The 19,225-nt window shown below is 38.9% G+C and overlaps 1 protein-coding gene across 1 annotated transcript in view; it reads right to left on the bottom strand.

Moving 5' to 3' along the window:
• Window positions 1-19,225, bottom strand: part of LOC124716675 — a 637,680-nt gene that overhangs the window by 50,232 nt on the left and 568,223 nt on the right. The window lies entirely within an intron of this gene.

Here is a 19,225-nt window from a genome sequence, read left to right as displayed (position 1 = left end):
CCGACATAGTGTTAGGAAAACCGCCTTAAAAACTATACACAGGCTGGCCGGCACACCGGACCTCGACACTAAACCGCCGAGCAGATTCGTGCCGGCCCGCCTTCCCGCTCGGAAAGCAGCGCGTCAGACGGCGCGGATAGCCGGGTGGTCATGGCTGACAATACTGAAAGCTATACGCGCTCTTGAAGCAGTGTATGAGCTGTGGTGCAAAAGCTTGTAAGGTGTATGCTTCGCCGGCGATGGGCGAGGCATGACAGAATCTCTGACCAGAGAGTATTTTATTGTTAGTTGTTGCTTGTCTCGAGTCTGCGCTAGTCTGCGCGAGTCGACAGTAGAAGTCAGTCTGCGCTTGTCTGCGCGAGTCTGCAGTAGTAGTCAGTCGGATACGGTAGTAGGGAGTCGGCATGCGTCGGCTGTGTGCTCTGGTCGCGACTCTGGTCAGGACTCTGGAGGATGAGTATTGTTGTAGAAGGTAAAGAAGCAGCCTTGCGCTTAATTAATAATGTATGTTAATTGTAATTTAATTTGTTCAAAAAAATGCCCCAATAATAATTTTTTATAAAGTAACTCTTTTAAAGAAAAACATTCATTTCAATTTAAAGAACATTTCTAATGGATCATCACTCCTTTCAATAATCAAATATATATATATATATATATATATATATATATATATATATATATATATATATATATATATATATATATATATACACCAGCATTGCACGAAGCTGTGTCGAAGAATGTATAATTAAGAGCAGATATAGATGCAGTTTTATTGAGGTAAGAATTTTTGCTTTTGTTATTCAGAATACAGGGCCGAAGGTCAGCGCTGCTGTCCTTATAAAATTTACCAGATATTATTATTTCTGTTAGGAGGTTACATTTCGTTCATGGTTCATTATTTAATTAATATTATTGTGTGGTTTTCGGTCAATTTTCATTCCTTAATTTTTGTGGGGAGTTTAAGCTTGGCTCCATTTTGCATTATTATTAAGCATTATTTTTGTTGGGAGGTTACACTTGGCTCCATTTCCATTTAATTATTTAAAAATTTCTGCGGAGATGTTACACTTGGCGACATCCGGCCAGGATAGTATTTCTTTGGGAATCTTCTGATAGGTAGTCATATATCTGTTCTTATTTACTTAAATGTAATTAGCATTTGGCGCAACGCATTTACTAATTTGTCACTCTTTCTTCCACAGATCATCGGCAATTTGTTGCTCTCTGTTGTATTTGTTGCATTTTGCATTGTGTTTCTTTCATTAGTGAATAATCTTGATTTGTGTAAAAATGCCGCGAAAAACTGTTAACAGTACATCGCGATGTGTAATGAGTGAAATAACCGACACGAATAATTTGACCGATAGTACTTGCGACACTCAGTGTAATGATGACAATCCTCCATTTACAGACAATCAGTGCGTACCGACCACTTGTAATGATTTTAATGCTAATGATGAGCAAACAAATTCAAGTGTGTCCTTTGTTATTTTAACGAGAATTGATGACGCAGGACGTTCTGTTACAATGAACGCTGCCCAGCTTGACACACCCGGTTTGCAAAATTTACGTAACGAACAGACAAATTTTTTTAACGAAAATGAACAGTGTACTCAAAGTACGACAGATTTATTTGATTCCGATCTAGTGACCAACAGTGCACATTCGATTGGCAAACCTTTTCAAGAATCACAGAATATCCGAATGGATACACAAAAGGTGACAATTGCAGGTACGCCATTAAACGGCACAAAGAATACAGTAGCTAATTTTGACATGGATCGAGTCATAGCATTAATGATACAACTTAACGAGAATCTCAGACAAGAATTTAATGAAAATTTCAAACAACAATTTAGTGAACAGAACAAACAATTTAATGAAAAACAAGACAACCTTAATGAAAATCTCAAACAACTTAGTGAACAGAACAAACAATTTAATGAAAAACAAGACAACCTTAATGAAAAATTAGACAACAATTGCAGACAGCTTAATGAACAGATTACAGCCGTTGCCGCGCAATGTCATGATACTAAAGAACAATTACGTGAGGAAATTGAGGCTTGTGCTAGAAAAAGTAGTGAAGAAATTAGATCTGTTGCTCAAGAATTAAGAGATATGCAAACAGCTACAACAGAATCACTTAGAGACGAAATTAGTGCAGTCGGTAAACAATGCTCTGAAAAAGCAACCCAGTTACGCGACGAGTTTAAATTAATGACAGCAGAACTTTCGCGCACACTGGATCAAAAGTAGACGCGAAATTCGACCAACAGAATAGTCAAATTGACGAACGTTTTAATCATCACCTGCAAAACAGTGAAACGCGTTTCCGTAAATTTATACAGGAACAGAATAAAGTAAAGCGACAAGTTATGGAAACAATTACCGCACAGAGACAGGAAGATAAACGCAAATTGTTTACGAAAGCAAAAACATACGTAGACAACAATGTTGCTACTGTATCAGGCGAAATTAACACTATCAAACAGTTGAACACCGAATTGCGTGGTGAAATTTCCGATCTTAAATCAAAAACAGATACACACACAGTAGATTTTCAAACAGTGACCGACAGACTCAAACAATTAGAACTAACACAGGATTCCGATGTCATCAAAGCTGACGTTAAAAAATTGAATGAAACCACACGTAAAATACAAAAACAAATTAATGCTTCTGATACTAAAAACGATGATCAGGTAAAAATACTGTCTGAAAAATATGATGACTTGGCCAGTCGTATTGACGTTATTGAAAGTAATAATGACAGCAAATCAGACGATACTTCACCGATTTCGTTTAATCAAACACCTGAATTCCAAAATTTACAGCAGACGATCAGTGAGATAGATTCGTCTAATAATACATTACGCAGAAAATTGTCAACTTTACAGCAAGAGGTAACGCAGATGAAAAATGTTTCAGCGTTTAATACATCACAGCAGACGCCACTTTGCGAACATTTGTCAGACTCACACAGCCAGTATAATTTAGGTAATTTACAGAGAGTATGTGACCTAGATTTCGAACAGTCACAGACAAATAGATTCTCATACAATCGTGAACCTGTTCAGACGTACAGAAACGATAATTTTGATTACGAACATTTTCTATCAGTGAGAAAATTTAAAGTATTTAAAAATGACAGAACACAGATTCCCCCATTGGATTGGATACAACATTTTAGCTTTGCTTTTCCACCGACTTGGCCCGTAACACATAAACTTGAATTTATTTGCAGTTTTTTGGAAGGCGAACCGGCAACTCATATGAGACCGATCGCGAGACAATGCTACTCGGTAGAAGAATTTCAGAATGCTTTTCTGTCAGCGTATTGGTCGAAGACGACACAGCGCGGAATTAAGGATCAATTAATTAGTTTACCGAATTATGAGAACTCAAATTTTTCCAATTTTTTGAGCACATGGTCCAACAAAACCAGTACTTAAGTGAACCATACAGTGAATCTGCACTTATTCAATTATGCATTTCTAAATTACCACGATCATTAAGAGTGTCACTTTTAACGGGTCAGCAAAAAGAAAATATTTCGGCATTCAGAGATCTGTTACAGCTTTTGGAAGTGCAGCAATCGGATTATTCCTTCGTAAGCAAAAATTTTTCATGTAATAACCAAGGTCAACAAACATACAGCAATTACGATCAGCCACGCAATTTCAATAGCAAAGGTAATAGACGCTTTAGGAACGACAACCACCAGAACTTTAATAACAGACAAAATTATCAGCAAGAGGAACTACATTTTGGTAACAATAGACATTTTTCGCAACAAGAGCAACAAAACCAAACGGTTAGCATACCTAACCAAGAATGTAATGTACAGCGTCAACCAGGCTTTAATGTTTCGTCGCGTACGCGTATAGCGTCGGCCCCGACAAATAGTAAAGCACAGCAACAAGGAAACCAGTACGTGCAGAAAACACACTATTTCAATTCCTATCGCAATGCGCCGTATAGAAATGACTATCATGACAGACGTAAAAATAATGCGCAGAATTTTCAGCGTACGTTAAATAACAGTCGGTCTTATCAGCAGCAAGAACATCAGCAACAACATATTATCATGAATGAACCAGACAGTAGATATCATCCAGAGCGTAATACGTCAGGAAGAAATAACAGAACAGTTCAAATAGTCGAAATGCCACAGCATCCTCCCGAAAATAATAACACGTCAGATAGAATTTGACTAGATACAGTACAGGTTGCATCTTCCAGCAACGTGAGCAATACTTCAGATACACAGAATCTTGTTTACGAAAATGTTATTACTTTCGACGACATCCGAGACACTCTTTTACAGGAAAGACAAGTTGTTCAAAAAACCATTTCACACCCTGTCATCGAAATTAAAATTGGATCATCGAAATTTTCGGCAGTAATCGATTCTGGATCACCTATGTCAGTGATAAATGAAGAAACTTTCAACGAGTGTAACAAAGAGAATACCTATCCTACGTTACCATTAGGCAAAACGAAAGTAAAAAGAGCAGTATCTAGTAAAGGAGTAGACGTAAAATTACAGACACATTTATCATTTTGCATTGCAGGTCATACGTTTCACTCAAATTTTTGGATTGATCCCTTGTTGACAACAGACATTGTTTTAGGTACGAATTTTCTGGTACAACACGATGCCATTATTGACTTTCAAAATTCATATTTAATGTTGAAGGATGAAAATGTACAACTAGCGTTAGAATTTATCTGCAGAAGAACAAACAATTAATCGTACAGAGGTCATTTCCGTATCATGTAACATAGACTGTAATTCCACAGTGTTCACAGATACGTATGTACACAACTATAATACTCCAGACGAAGCCGACTATGACGTTATACAGATGATTTCTGATAAAGTTAAACAGAGCAGTGCAAATATAGACGACGAACGCACACAACTACGCAAAATTCTTTTACAGCAAGCTCCAGTTTTTGACAACGTTCCTGGAACTATGTCCGGTTTTATGTATGAATTTCAAATTAAACAGCACGACACATTTAAAGCCAAGCATTATCCCATTCCGTATATTCATAGAGAACAGGTTAAGAAGGAATTGCAAGCTATGCTTGGCCAAGGAATTATTGAACCGGCAGTTAGTCCGTACATAAACCCGCTCCATATTGTCAAGAAAAAGGATGGCTCACTTCGCCTCGTACTTGATTCGCGCCACATCAATGACATTATTATTAATGAAACAGATCGCCCACAGACACTAGAAGAACTTCTACAGAAATTTCATGGTACTGCTATTTATTCCACATTAGATTTGAAATCGGGATTTTGGCAAATTCAGCTCCATCCGAACTGCAGAAAGTACACAGCATTTCTCTGTTTTGGTGACTGTTATCAATTTTGTAAATTACCGTTCGCCTTAATAATTTCTTCAGCAGCTTTTATTCGCGGTTTGAATACAATACTTCCGACAGAACTTAAAGACAGAATCACAACGTACGTAGACGACATTTTTATTGCAGAAGCTAACTGGTCTGAACACAATCTGATTCTTGAACAACTGTTACAAACTTTTCGTGTACAAGGACTCGCAGTTAATATCAGTAAATCGCACTTTGGTAAAACTTAAATAAAATTTCTTGGACATGTAATTTCAGCAGAAGGCATTGCGCCTGACCCGGAAAAACTTCAAGCTTTACGTGACATTGCTGTTCCTACGACGAAGAAACAACTACGCAGTTTTTTGGGTTTAATTAATTTTTTCGTAAATTTATTCATTACTCTGCTTTAGACACCCCTAGATTATGTCAACTGACAGGTAAAAACACTATTTGGTCCTGGGATAGGCAAGCACATTCTGAATTTGTGAACTTGAAAGAAGCCTTGTTGAATGCACCACTTTTATCGCACCCAGATCTTACCAGAAATTTTTCCATTGCCACCGACAGTTCTAACACCGCTTTAGGCGTACACATTTTTCATGAAATTGAAGAAGATGGTTCTATAGTAATTAAAAACATAGCCTTTGCGAGTCGCATTCTGTCAGCTGCTGAGCGCAATTATTCTGTTACTGAACTTGAAACATTATGTGTTGTATGGGCTTTTACCAGATTTAGGCATTTTCTTTATGGAAGACATACTACCGTTTACACAGACCACAGAGCGATACAGTTTTTACTTTCCGCTAAATTTACACATGACAGATTAAGTAGATGGAAACTTTATCTACAGGAATTTAATTTTACAATTGTTCACATTCCCGGCATACAAAATATTGTAGCAGATGCACTAGCCCGTTCTCTCAGCAACAATCAGCAAGACATCGCAACCAACTTCTGCAAAGCAAATTTCAGCGTTATGTACATTCAACAAGTTGCATTTGAAAATTTCATTTCGTCGTCATTACAAGACATAGCACAAGAGCAGAATAACGACAACGTATGGAAAGAGATTAAACACCTTTGGCAAGATAGGAATAATGTTACCATTAGAAACCATTACACTGTACGCAATGACATTCTGTTTCGCCGCTCTCATCCTGACAGCAACAATTGGTTATTATGCATTCCTGACGAACTTGTTAACAAATTAATCTGGTATACTCATTTAAGTTACGCACATTACGGAGCAAGAAAATGTTTTCTTATACTGAGACAGAACTGTTATTTTACCAACATGGAGAAACGTATACGACGAGTTTTAGCGTCGTGTAAAATCTGCCAGAAAGCTGAATCAGATACGACTTCACATATTCCTCCATTACATCCCATTGTACCTGTTAAATTAAGACACATGGCCGCTGTAGACATTTTTGGTCCGATTCCCAGAACTAATAGAGGTTTTTGCTACATCTTTGTCGCTGTTGAACTCACTTCAAAATTTGTTACCTTCACTCCGTTACGCAAAGCTACTGCTAAAACTATTTCGAAAGCATTTATAAAACATTTTCTATTTCATGTAGGACATGTGTTGAAAGTAATTTCCGACAATGGACCACAGTTTCGATCTGCTATATGGACACGTATGTTACGAGCTAGAAACATTTCTCCGATATATATATATATATATACAGGTACCACGCTTCTTCGAACCCTTGTGAACGATTAATGAAAGAAATTGGTAAACTTTGTAGAATTTACTGCCATAAAAAACATACTGATTGGGACACACACATACTCTCATTCCAAGATGTAATTAATTCCATACCGAATGAATCTACTATGCTATCTCCGTCTGTTATACTGAAAAATGTTGAACCACCTAACAAAATTAAAGAATTAGTAACATTTCCTACATCTCGTCGACTTCGACACCATGAAATAATTGACATTGCGCTGAACAACATCAAACGTGCCGCAGAGCGCCGGAGAAGACAGCAAAAACAGGTTTGTATACGCCGTGACTTTCACATTGGACAGAAGATATTAGTACGTACACACTATTTATCGAATAGAGGAAAAGGTAGGTGCAGTAAATTTGAACTTCTATACGCAGGTCCATATCGGATTCGCAGCATTCCTCACCCCAATGTAGTACACGTCGAAACTTTGAGAACCAGAAAAGCCAAAGGGAACCACCACATATCCAACATCAAACCATTTATTGAATGAAAATACTTTATGATTTATCACACTGTAATGCCATTTCCTAATTTTTTTTATGACCGCTTATGTAATTATATTCACATGAACACCTACTGATGATTATTGTAATTTTTTCTTGGCGAGTGCCCGGCAAGGTAAGGTTAGCAGGTCGCTTTCTTGTCGTTACACATCAGACCGTGCATATTTTTCCAGATGAACTTACACATTTTATGACCACTTATGCAATTATATTTATGTGACTACTTACTGATGATTATCGCATTTTTTCTTGGCAAGTGCCCGGCAAAGTAAGGTTAGCAGGTAACTTTTCTTGTCGTTACACATTAGACAGTGCAAATTTTCGAGATAATTACGTATCTTACGAATAATTATGCAATTCTATCTAGTGATATATTAATTTTATCAAATTTTCTCTCTATTAAAGTATTCAATTCTCGCCTCTACTAACTACACAACATACAAGCTGTACACAGAGAAGATCACATTTCTTGTCGTTATACACCCTAGACCGTGCATATTTTCCATTTTTTATGTAAGTATGATTGTTTTTCCTATTTTGTTTGTATGTACTATGAAATATTTAAGATATAACAAACACCAGTTGACTTTAGCATTTTGCCTTATGATATCTCAACATCGTGACTACTTTACTTTTTTTTTTTGCTGCTACATTGTGATACACTGTGTACATTTTTGCTTCCGAACACTGTCAATGTTTTTGACATATTACGTTTTCTGTCATGCTATGCTGTATGCTCAATTATGTTACTATAAACCAGTTTTTATCTAATGGGTATATGAATTAAATGCAAGACATTAATCTTTGTTCATCATTTTCAGAAAGAAATAACGAGTAAACCAAATAAATTAAACAGAAATGGGAATTTCACCTTCGGAATGAACGAAAGAGGATGCAATACCTCGTGATGAAGAGTAAATGGATCAGAATTAACAAGCATTAACAAGAATATACTATACACATCGTAGAATGGCAGTCTTAACTAATTTTTTCTTTCAGAATACGAGGCGATTGATGCAGGCTGTCAGACAGAACTACACATCTTAGTTTTAGTGATGAAATATGATAGAAATAAGGAATAGTTGTATAATGAATAATGAAGTGACTTTTTTGCAGATGATAATGAATGGTTATGAATAATGATGAAGAATATGCTACTATGGATAATGACGTTTTTCTTTACAGGTGATGATAATAATGGAGTTATGGTGATATGGATAATGAAGTTTTTCTTTGCAGATGAAAATAATGATGAAGTTTATATATTTGCTGTTAGTTAAGAGATGCTATGTAGCTATTTAAGTATTTGTTGCAGTTCGTTTTGACAGTATGTTTTATATCGCATGGTATGATGACTGAAGGTTTTGGAAAGGACAGCTAGAGAACACATATATTTTTATACACATTTCACTACCTGTTAATTCGAAGTTCACTACTTTTCAGCATAATATGCGTTTCTTCTTTCAGTTTAATAATCCATTTTGTATATTTTGCAGGAGAAATTATTCATGAAATTAATGTGCTATAAGCAGTTGTTTATTAAACCTATGTCGTTTATGAATGTGATCACATATACTCTACTTGTTTCATAACCTTGCTACAGCTGACTCATGACGAATGACGTTACACATCTTCATTTGCAGCAATAACTCAAAAGCAAACAAAGTAATTACCAGTCCCAAATAATGCTACTAGTTTAAGAGAGTTCTGAATAATACTGATCAGCTCTGAATAGTATGTCACTTTAATAATGACTTCTGAATAATACAAAAAAAATGCTTTGTAACTGGCCAATGAATGCCACTGTTTATTGTAATAAGATTACCTATGATGCCAATGATTACTATAATTAAGTGAATTATGTTAATACCATGCCATTCATTAGCTTCTGTTTTGAATGATGACTTCTGGTGGTTTGTAACTGGGCAATGAGTGCTAATAATTACTATACTCAGTTAATTTTATGAACGTTATTCTGAAATACTACATACATGGTACAGAAATGTTCAGTAACTGGGCGATGAGTGCCACCATTTACTCAAATCAGTTGTTAGACTAGTGTAATTCTCAATGAAGACTACTATGTGACTTAATGTCCTTCACCTTCTGACCTAATTACCAGAAATTACTGCAATATCCATTTGTCCTGTCTATCCTCATGATCATGGAGCACTATATTTGGTTTTTGCGATAATTCTACATTGATGTACTTTACAAGAACATGGTGTTGACACGACATGCTGTCCACCACCTTGAGCGATGGAGATGTTATTATGGTCCCACTGTTTGGTGTACCTAATGTACTACCAAAATGATAGCATGGAATATTATTACGACATTTCAGTGTCTTGGCTACACTGATTAACACTTCAAGGAAAAGAGCTTCAGATTGTCTCACTTGGTGTTGTGCTTCTGTAGAAAGATATGTACTTTCAGTGCAGCTGCGTGCAACCTAAAGTGCTACAACCATGACGCAATCCTTCCGATTTCTTTCCTAATTCATGTAAAATGATAAAGACCTATATTGTGCGTGTGCACTTCATTTCATTTGTTAACAAGATCAGTTGTCCTAAAAATACTAAAGACTTCTATAGTGCATGTGCACTTTATTTTACTCCTTGATATGTTTATTTGTTGTAGAAAAATACTAGAGAGTTTTGCAGTGCGTGTGCACTCTATGCCATTTGTTAATATGATTTGTACTCGTTGCCTATACATTTGTGATTTCCTGATATGTTCACTACTTCAGTGCGTGTGCACTTTTGTCATTCGTCAATATGATTTGTACTCATTAGGTTTATTTGTTGTAAAAATATTAGAGTTTTACAGTGCGTGTGCACTTTACGCCATTTGTACTCATTACGTATACATTTTTTTGTGATTCCCAGATATGTTCTGTATTACAGTGCGTGTGCACTTTCGTCATTTTGTTAACATGATTTGTATTCATTGCTTATACATTTTGTGATTTGCTGATATGTTCTGAACTACAGTGTGTGTGCACTTTTGTCATTTCTCAATATGATTTGTACTCGTTGCCTATACATTTGTGTTTTCCTGATATGTTCACTACTACAGTGCGTGTGCACTTTTGCCATTTGTTAATATGTTTTGTACTCATTGTGTGTACATTTTGTCATTGCTTGATATGTCTGTACTCAGTGCGTGTGCACTATATTTTATTTCATGTTCTGCACTTATATATCTGTAAATATTCTGTAATTGTAAAGTTAGTTAATTAAGAAAAATTTGTTGCTCATGGCAAGTCCAATTGACTCACCATCGCTGCCAAATTTTGTCCCACCCAGTGGAGGGTTATGTAAGGTGTATGCTTCGCCGGCGATGGGCGAGGCATGACAGAATCTCTGACCAGAGAGTAGTTTATTGTTAGTTGTTGCTTGTCGCTAGTCTGCGCTAGTCTGCGCGAGTCGACAGTACAAGTCAGTCTGCCCTTGTCTGCGCGAGTCTGCAGTAGTAGTCAGTCGGATACGGTAGTAGGGAGTCGGCATGCGTCGGCTGTGTGCTCTCGTCGCGACTCTGGTCAGGACTCTGGAGGATGAGTATTGTTGTAGAAGGTAAAGAAGCAGCCTTGCGCTTAATTAATAATGTATGTTAATTGTAATTTAATTTGTTCAAAAAAATGCCCCAATAATAATTTTTTTATAAAGTAACTCTTTTAAAACAAAGTATTCATTTCAATTTAAAGAATTTTTCCACTCTTTTGAAGAAAAAGCATTCATTTCAATTTAAAGAATATTTCCTATGCATTCCTTCCAAGAATAAAAAAAAAATATACGCCAGCATTGCACGAAGCTGTGTCGATAAATAAGAGCAGATATAGTTGCAGTTTTTATTGAGGTAAGAATTTTTGCTTTTGTTATTCAGAATACAGGGCCGAAGGTCAGCGCTGCTGTCCTTATAAAATTTACCAGATATTATTATTTCTGTTGGGAGGTTACATTTCGTTCATGGTTCATTATTTAATTAATATTATTGTGTGGTTTTTGGTCAATTTTCATTCCTTAATTTTTGTGGGGAGTTTAAGCGTGTCTCAATTTCACATTTTTTATTAAACATTATTTTGTTGGGAGGTTCCATTTTCCATTTCCATTTTTAATTTAACATTTTTCTTGGGGAGAGGTTACAAGCTGATAATTTCAAGGGTCGAAAAGTACAGCGAAAAATGCGAAATTGTGAATGTAGTGCTGTTCCAGGCTATCGTGGTTGCAGATGGTCGTCACATTGAGCCACGTTTGTAACCGGGAACGTAAACATTGTACACGATTAACAAGTATTTCTCTCTCGTGTGGTTTATTCGTCCTTCCAAATGTTTCCACAAAGTTTCCTTGTTTCACCATCACTCGCTTTTCGTGGGGGCCTCCTCTTAAGTGCCGAGAGTTTATTCATAACCACGCCGTATACTCACGCAGCGCTCTTTCTGTTACTCTTCAGTGTCATTGTCAGCACCACAGGTAAGTCCACGTGATGTAGTACCACAAAACAGCACAGACGGCGTCATCCGAACTTGCTTCTTCCACCGCAGCAGCTCATACATTTACACGCCCTTATGCAGCATAGTCATAAAAGACAAATTTATTTGTCCAGCACAGTTCTAGCCTATAAACAACAACTTATACACTTCGAAGGCTCGTAGTACAATGTTTGCAGTCACTATTATAATTTATATTTTGTCTGTGGGAAGATCTCGGGGAAGATCAGTTTGGATTCCGTAGAAATGTTGGAACACGTGAGGCAATACTGACCTTACGACTTATCTTAGAAGAAAGATTACGGAAAGGCAAATCTACGTTTCTAGCATTTGTAGACTTAGAGAAAGCTTTCGACAGTGTTGACTGGAATACTCTCTTTCAAATTCTAAAGGTGGCAGGGGTAAAATACAGGGAGCGAAAGGCTATTTACAATTTGTACAGAAACCAGATGACAGTTATAAGAATCGAGGGACATGAAAGGGAAGCAGTGGTTGGGAAGGGAGTGAGACAGGGTTGTAGCCTCTCCCCGATGTTATTCAATTGGTGTAGGTATTAAAATCCATGGAGAAGAAATAAAAACTTTGAGGTTCGCCGATGACATTGTAATTCTGTCAGAGACAGCAGAGGACTTTGGAAGAGCAGTTGAACAGAATGGACAGTGTCTTGAAAGGAGGATATAAGATGAACATCAACAAAAGCAAAACGAGGATAACGGAATGTAGTCGAATTAAGTCGGGTGACGCTGAGGGAATTAGATTAGGAAATGAGACACTTAAAGTAGTAAAGGAGTTTTGCTATTTGGGGAGCCAAATAACTGATGATGGACGAAGTAGAGAGGATATAAAATGTAGACTCGCAATGGCAAGGAAAGCGTTTCTGAAGAAGAGAAATTTGTTAACATCGAGTATACATTTAAGTTTCAGGAAGTCTTTTCTGAAAGTATTTGTATGGAGTGTAGCCATGTATGGAAGTGAAACGTGGACGATAAATAGTTTGGACAAGAAGAGAATAGAAGCTTTCGAAATGTGGTGCTACAGAAGAATGCTGAAGATTAGATGGGTAGATCACATAACTAATGAGGAAGTATTGAATATGATTGGGGAGAAGAGAAGTTTGTGGCACAACTTGACCAGAAGAAGGGATCGGTTGGTAGGACATGTTCTGAGGCATCAAGGGATCACAAATTTAGTATTGGAAGCCAGTGTGGAGGATAAAAATCGTAGAGGGAGACCAAGAGATCAATACACTAAGCAGATTCAGAACGATGTAGGTTGCAGTAGGTTCTGCGAGATGAAGAAACGTGCACAGGATAGAGTAGCATGGAGAGCTGCATCAAACCAGTCTCAGGACTGAAGAGCACAACAAAAACAACATTTTGTCTGCGTTACGAGTACTTCCGAATGATACCCTATACCCTCCATGGTCGTTAAGCTTATCGAACATCTCTGTCATCTCCGAAGTTCTTATGATACAGTCCGACTGTGTTTCCAAGGACCTCATTCGATATCTTGCGGTAAGAGCATGTTCATAACTATTCACGAACACACATAGTAAGTGGCAGGCTTTTAGTATGAAACACTTCAGCAAAATGATGTAGACTGAAGCAATGAATTAAATTTTAGAATTTGTACTGGGGACGGAGGCATAATAGGTCAATCTGTGCAGGTGTGGTACTTGCAGTGCGAGTGTGGTGCAGTGGTTAGCGCAGATGCTTAATAAACAGAAGACCCAGGTTTGAATCCCGGCACTGGTACAAATTTTGTTTCATTGCTTCAGCCTACATCATTATCGTCATAGAGGTCAGACGCTGTACGTCTCAGGAATACGAACTGTGTGTGATTAAATCGTCGAAAGTTACAGGTCGAGGCACTTATGGGGCTCCGGAACGCCCTATACTTGCAATGTTAAAATAACGCTTATAAATTACATCTTTCCTCACAAAGTATTTGAGGTAGGAAGTTGAACTTTTTACAGATTATTTTTTGGAATATGGGCTACAACTTAACACAGGGATTTTACAAAATTTTAGTTCAGTTATTAAAGATGATTTTTTTTCAATTGTAATGAAAATTCACAACATTTTTTTGCAATTTTTTATTTATATATTCAAAATTATACAGTTTTTTGGAAAAAGGCTGTGTTAAATTATGCAGAAGGTACTGTGTAACATTTACAAAAAGTTTGAAACAAATATGTTTGGAAGATCCTTAGAAAACATGTAATTAGTAGGAGAGAATAAAAGTTTTGGGAATCGAGCGACAAAGATTGGATTAACGTTTTAGTGCATTCCAGGTCCATAGGATGGATTATCTTCATCCTCTGCAAACTCCTCCTCCAGCTTCCTCTTGTTCCTCCTCCTGTTTACTCTTGCTTGTATTTCTAGACTCTTTACAGCCCTGTCTGCAGCCCGAAGGCGTTCCTTGTCTAAAGCAAGCATCGCTCGTTGTTGTGTTCGTAGATTTTGCTACCATTTTCTTCAGTTGCAGTTACTGCAACACTGTTCCAAAAGGTGGTCATGTATGAACACTTATCACATTTCAGTTGTATTTCACTAGCAAGTCCTACGCGCTTTATTATGGAGAGTTCCAGACCAACTTCACTACAATGAATACATCTTACACAGTTTGAAAAAATTCCTTTGAGAACCGACATATCAAATATTTCATTCACATCCGATTCACCCATAAAACATTCATAGTTTTCACTCATTGAACCAAGCTTCTTCTGTGAAGTATTTTCTTTCCCACTTTGACTGCTATGGGCAGGTGTACTTGAGAGGTTAGGTTCACTCACTTGGTTAACGTCTTTATTGTTTACAGTAATAACACATACCTTTGGCTTTCCAACATTTCTCCTTTTCTTAAAAGCCTTCAGAGGATTTCTAATAACTTTACTTTTACTCATTATTATACTTCAACAAAACAGAGACTCAAGAAACAGAATTAATTACTAATATTTTCGAGATAACGACAGAGTAAATAAACATGAAACAATCGACAATCACACCAGCGATATACACTCCTGGAAATTGAAATAAGAACACCGTGAATTCATTGTCCCAGGAAGGGGAAACTTTATTGCCACATTCCTGGGGTCAGATACATCACATGATCACACTGACAGAACCACAGGCACATAGACACAGGCAACAGAGCATGCACAATGTCGGCACTAGTACAGTGTATATCCACCTTTCGCAGCAATGCCGGCTGCTATTCTCCCATGGAGACGATCGTAGAGATGCTGGATGTAGTCCTGTGGAACGGCTTGCCATGCCATTTCCACCTGGCGCCTCAGTTGGACCAGCGTTCGTGCTGGACGTGCAGACCGCGTGAGACGACGCTTCATCCAGTCCCAAACATGCTCAATGGGGGACAGATCCGGAGATCTTGCTGGCCAGGGTAGTTGACTTACACCTTCTAGAGCACGTTGGGTGGCACGGGATACATGCGGACGTGCATTGTCCTGTTGGAACAGCAAGTTCCCTTGCCGGTCTAGGAATGGTAGAACGATGGGTTCGATGACGGTTTGGATGTACCGTGCACTATTCAGTGTCCCCTCGACGATCATCAGTGGTGTATGGCCAGTGTAGGAGATCGCTCCCCACACCATGATGCCGGGTATTGGCCCTGTGTGCCTCGGTCGTATGCAGTCCTGATTGTGGCGCTCACCTGCACGGCGCCAAACACGCATACGACCATCATTGGCACCAAGGCAGAAGCGACTCTCATCGCTGAAGACGACACGTCTCCATTCGTCCCTCCATTCACGCCTGTCGCGACACCACTGGAGGCGGGCTGCACGATGTTGGGGCGTGAGCGGAAGACGGCCTAACGGTGTGCGGGACCGTAGCCCAGCTTCATGGAGACGGTTGCGAATGGTCCTTGCCGATACCCCAGGAGCAACAGTGTCCCTAATTTGCTGGGAAGTGGCGGTGCGGTACCCTACGGCACTGCGTAGGATCCTACGGTCTTGGCGTGCATCCGTGCGTCGCTGCGGTCCGGTCCCAGGTCGACGGGCACGTGCACCTTCCGCCGACCACTGGCGACAACATCGATGTACTGTGGAGGCCTCACGCCCCACGTGTTGAGAAATTCGGCGGTACGTCCACCCGGCCTCCCGCATGCCGACTATACGCCCTCGCTCAAAGTCCGTCAACTGCACATACGGTTCACGTCCACGCTGTCGCGGCATGCTACCAGTGTTAAAGACTGCGATGGAGCTCCGTATGCCACGGCAAACTGGCTGACACTGACGGCGGCGGTGCACAAATGCTGCGCAGCTAGCGCCATTCGACGGCCAACACCGCGGTTCCTGGTGTGTCCTCTGTGCCGTGCGTGTGATCATTGCTTGTACAGCCCTCTCGCAGTGTCCGGAGCAAGTATGGTGGATCTGACACACCGGTGTCAATGTGTTCTTTTTTCCATTTCCAGGAGTGTATATTGAACCATCACAGGTTAGCCACAACACATACTTTATCTCACATCACTAAAATGTACCTGATGAACACGGACGTTAATAATAACACCATTTGACAGCAGTTTAACAGCGCCACAGTGGGTCACGCCCATGCAGAACACATTTCAAAAAAAATTTAAAAATAGCTGTAGTCTTCGGAATTGAATAAATTATGTTGTTGTTGTGGTCTTCAGTCCTGAGACTGGTTTGATGCAGCTCTCCATGCTACTCTATCCTGTGCAAGCTTTTTCATCTCTCAGTACCTACTGCAACCTACATCCTTCTGAATCTGCTTAGTGTATTCATCTCTTGGTCTCCCTCTACGATTTTTACCCTCCACGCTGCCCTCCAATACTAAATTGGTGATCCCTTGATGCCTCAGAACATGTCCTACCAACCGATACCTTCTTCTGGTCAAGTTGTGCCACAAACGTCTCTTCTCCCCAATCCTATTCAATACTTCCTCATTAGTTATGTGATCTACCCATCTAATCTTCAGCATTCTTCTGTATCACCACATTTCGAAAGCTTCTATTCTCTTCTTGTCCAAACTATTTATCGTCCATGTTTCACTTCCATACATGGCTACACTCCATACGAATACTTTCAGAAATGACTTCCTGACACTTAAATCAATACTGGATGTTAACAAATTTCTCTTGTTCAGAAACGCTTTCCTTGCCATTGCCATCCTACATTTTATATCCTCTCTACTTCGACCATCATCAGTTATTTTGCTCCCCAAATAGCAAAACTCCTTTACTACTTTAAGTGCCTCATTTCCTAATCTAATTCCCTCAGCATCACCCGACTTAATTCGACTACATTCCATTATCCTCGTTTTGCTTTTGTTGATGTTCATCTTATACCCTCCTTTCAAGACACTGTCCATTCCGTTCAACTGCTCTTCCAAGTCTTTTGCTGTCTCTGACAGAATTACAATGTCATCGGCGAACCTCAAAGTTTTTATTTCTTCTCCATGGATTTTAATACCTACTCCGAATTTTTCTTTTGTTTCCTTTACTGCTTGCTCAATATACAGATTGAACAACATCGGGGAGAGGCTACAACCCTGTCTTACTCCCTTCCCAACCACTGCTTCCCTTTCATGTCCCTCGACTCTTATAACTGCCATCTGGTTTCTGTACAAATTGTAAATAGCCTTTCGCTCCCTGTATTTTACCCCTGCCACCTTCAGAATTTGAAAGAGAGTATTCCAGTCAACATTATCAAAAGCTTTCTCTAAGTCTACAAATGCTAGAAACGTAGGTTTGCCTTTCCTTAATCTTTCTTCTAAGATAAGTCGTAAGGTCAGTATTGCCTCACGTGTTCCAGTGTTTCTACGGAATCCAAACTGATCTTCCCCGAGGTTGGCTTCTACTAGTTTTTCCATTCGTCTGTAAAGAATTCGTGTTAGTATTTTGCAGCTGTGACTTATTAAGCTGATAGTTCGGTAATTTTCACATCTGTCAACACCTGCTTTCTTTGGGATTGGAATTATTGTATTCTTCTTGAAGTCTGAGGGTATTTCGCCTGTTTCATACATCTTGCTCACCATATGGTAGAGTTTGGTCAGGACTGGCTCTCCCACGGCCGTCAGTAGTTCCAATGGAATATTGTCTACTCCGGGGGCCTTGTTTCGACTCAGGTCTTTCAGTGCTCTGTCAAATTCTTCACGCAGTATCGTATCTCCCATTTCATCTTCATCTACATCCTCTTCCATTTCCATAATATTGTCCTCAAGTACATCGCCCTTGTATAGACCCTCTATATACTCCTTCCACCTTTCTGCTTTCCCTTCTTTGCTTAGAACTGGGTTTCCATTTGAGCTCTTGATATTCATACAAGTCGTTCTCTTATCTCCAAAGGTCTCTTTAATTTTCCTGTAGGCGGTATGTATCTTACCCCTAGTGAGATAGGCCTCTACATCCTTACATTTGTCCTCTAGCCATCCCTGCTTAGCCATTTTGCACTTCCTGTCGATCTCATTTTTGAGACGTTTGTATTCCTTTTTGCCTGTTTCACTTACTGCATTTTTATATTTTCTCCTTTCATCAATTAAATTCAATATTTCTTCTGTTACCCAAGGATTTCTACTAGTCCTCGTCTTTTTACCTGCTTGATCCTCTGCTGCCTTCACTACTTCATCCCTCAAAGCTACCCATTCTTCTTCTACTGTATTTATTTCCCCCATTCCTGTCAATTGTTCCCTTATGCTCTCCCTGAAACTCTGTACAACCTCTGGTTTAGTCAGTTTATCCAGGTCCCATCTCCTTAAATTCCCACCTTTTTGCAGTTTCTTCAGTTTCAATCTGCAGTTCACTACCAAGAGATTGTGGTCAGAGTCCACATCTGCCCCTGGAAATGTCTTACAATTTAAAACCTGGTTCCTAAATCTCTGTCTTACCATTATATAATCTATCTGATACCTTTTAGTATCTCCGGGGTTCTTCCATGTATACAACCTTCTTTCATGATTCTTAAACCAAGTGTTAGTTATGATTATGTTGTGCTCTGTGCAAAATTCTACCAGGCGGCTTCCTCTTTTATTTCTGTCCCCCAATCCATATTCACCTACTATGTTTCCTTCTCTCCCTTTTCCTACACTCGAATTCCAGTCACCCATGACTATTAAATTTTCGTCTCCCTTCACAATCTGAATAAT

Source organism: Schistocerca piceifrons, chromosome 9 (assembly GCF_021461385.2).
Source record: "Schistocerca piceifrons isolate TAMUIC-IGC-003096 chromosome 9, iqSchPice1.1, whole genome shotgun sequence".
NCBI lineage: Eukaryota > Metazoa > Arthropoda > Insecta > Orthoptera > Acrididae > Schistocerca > Schistocerca piceifrons.
The sequence above is the reverse complement of the archived record's forward strand: the minus strand, read 5'-3'. Positions and strand labels throughout refer to the sequence as shown.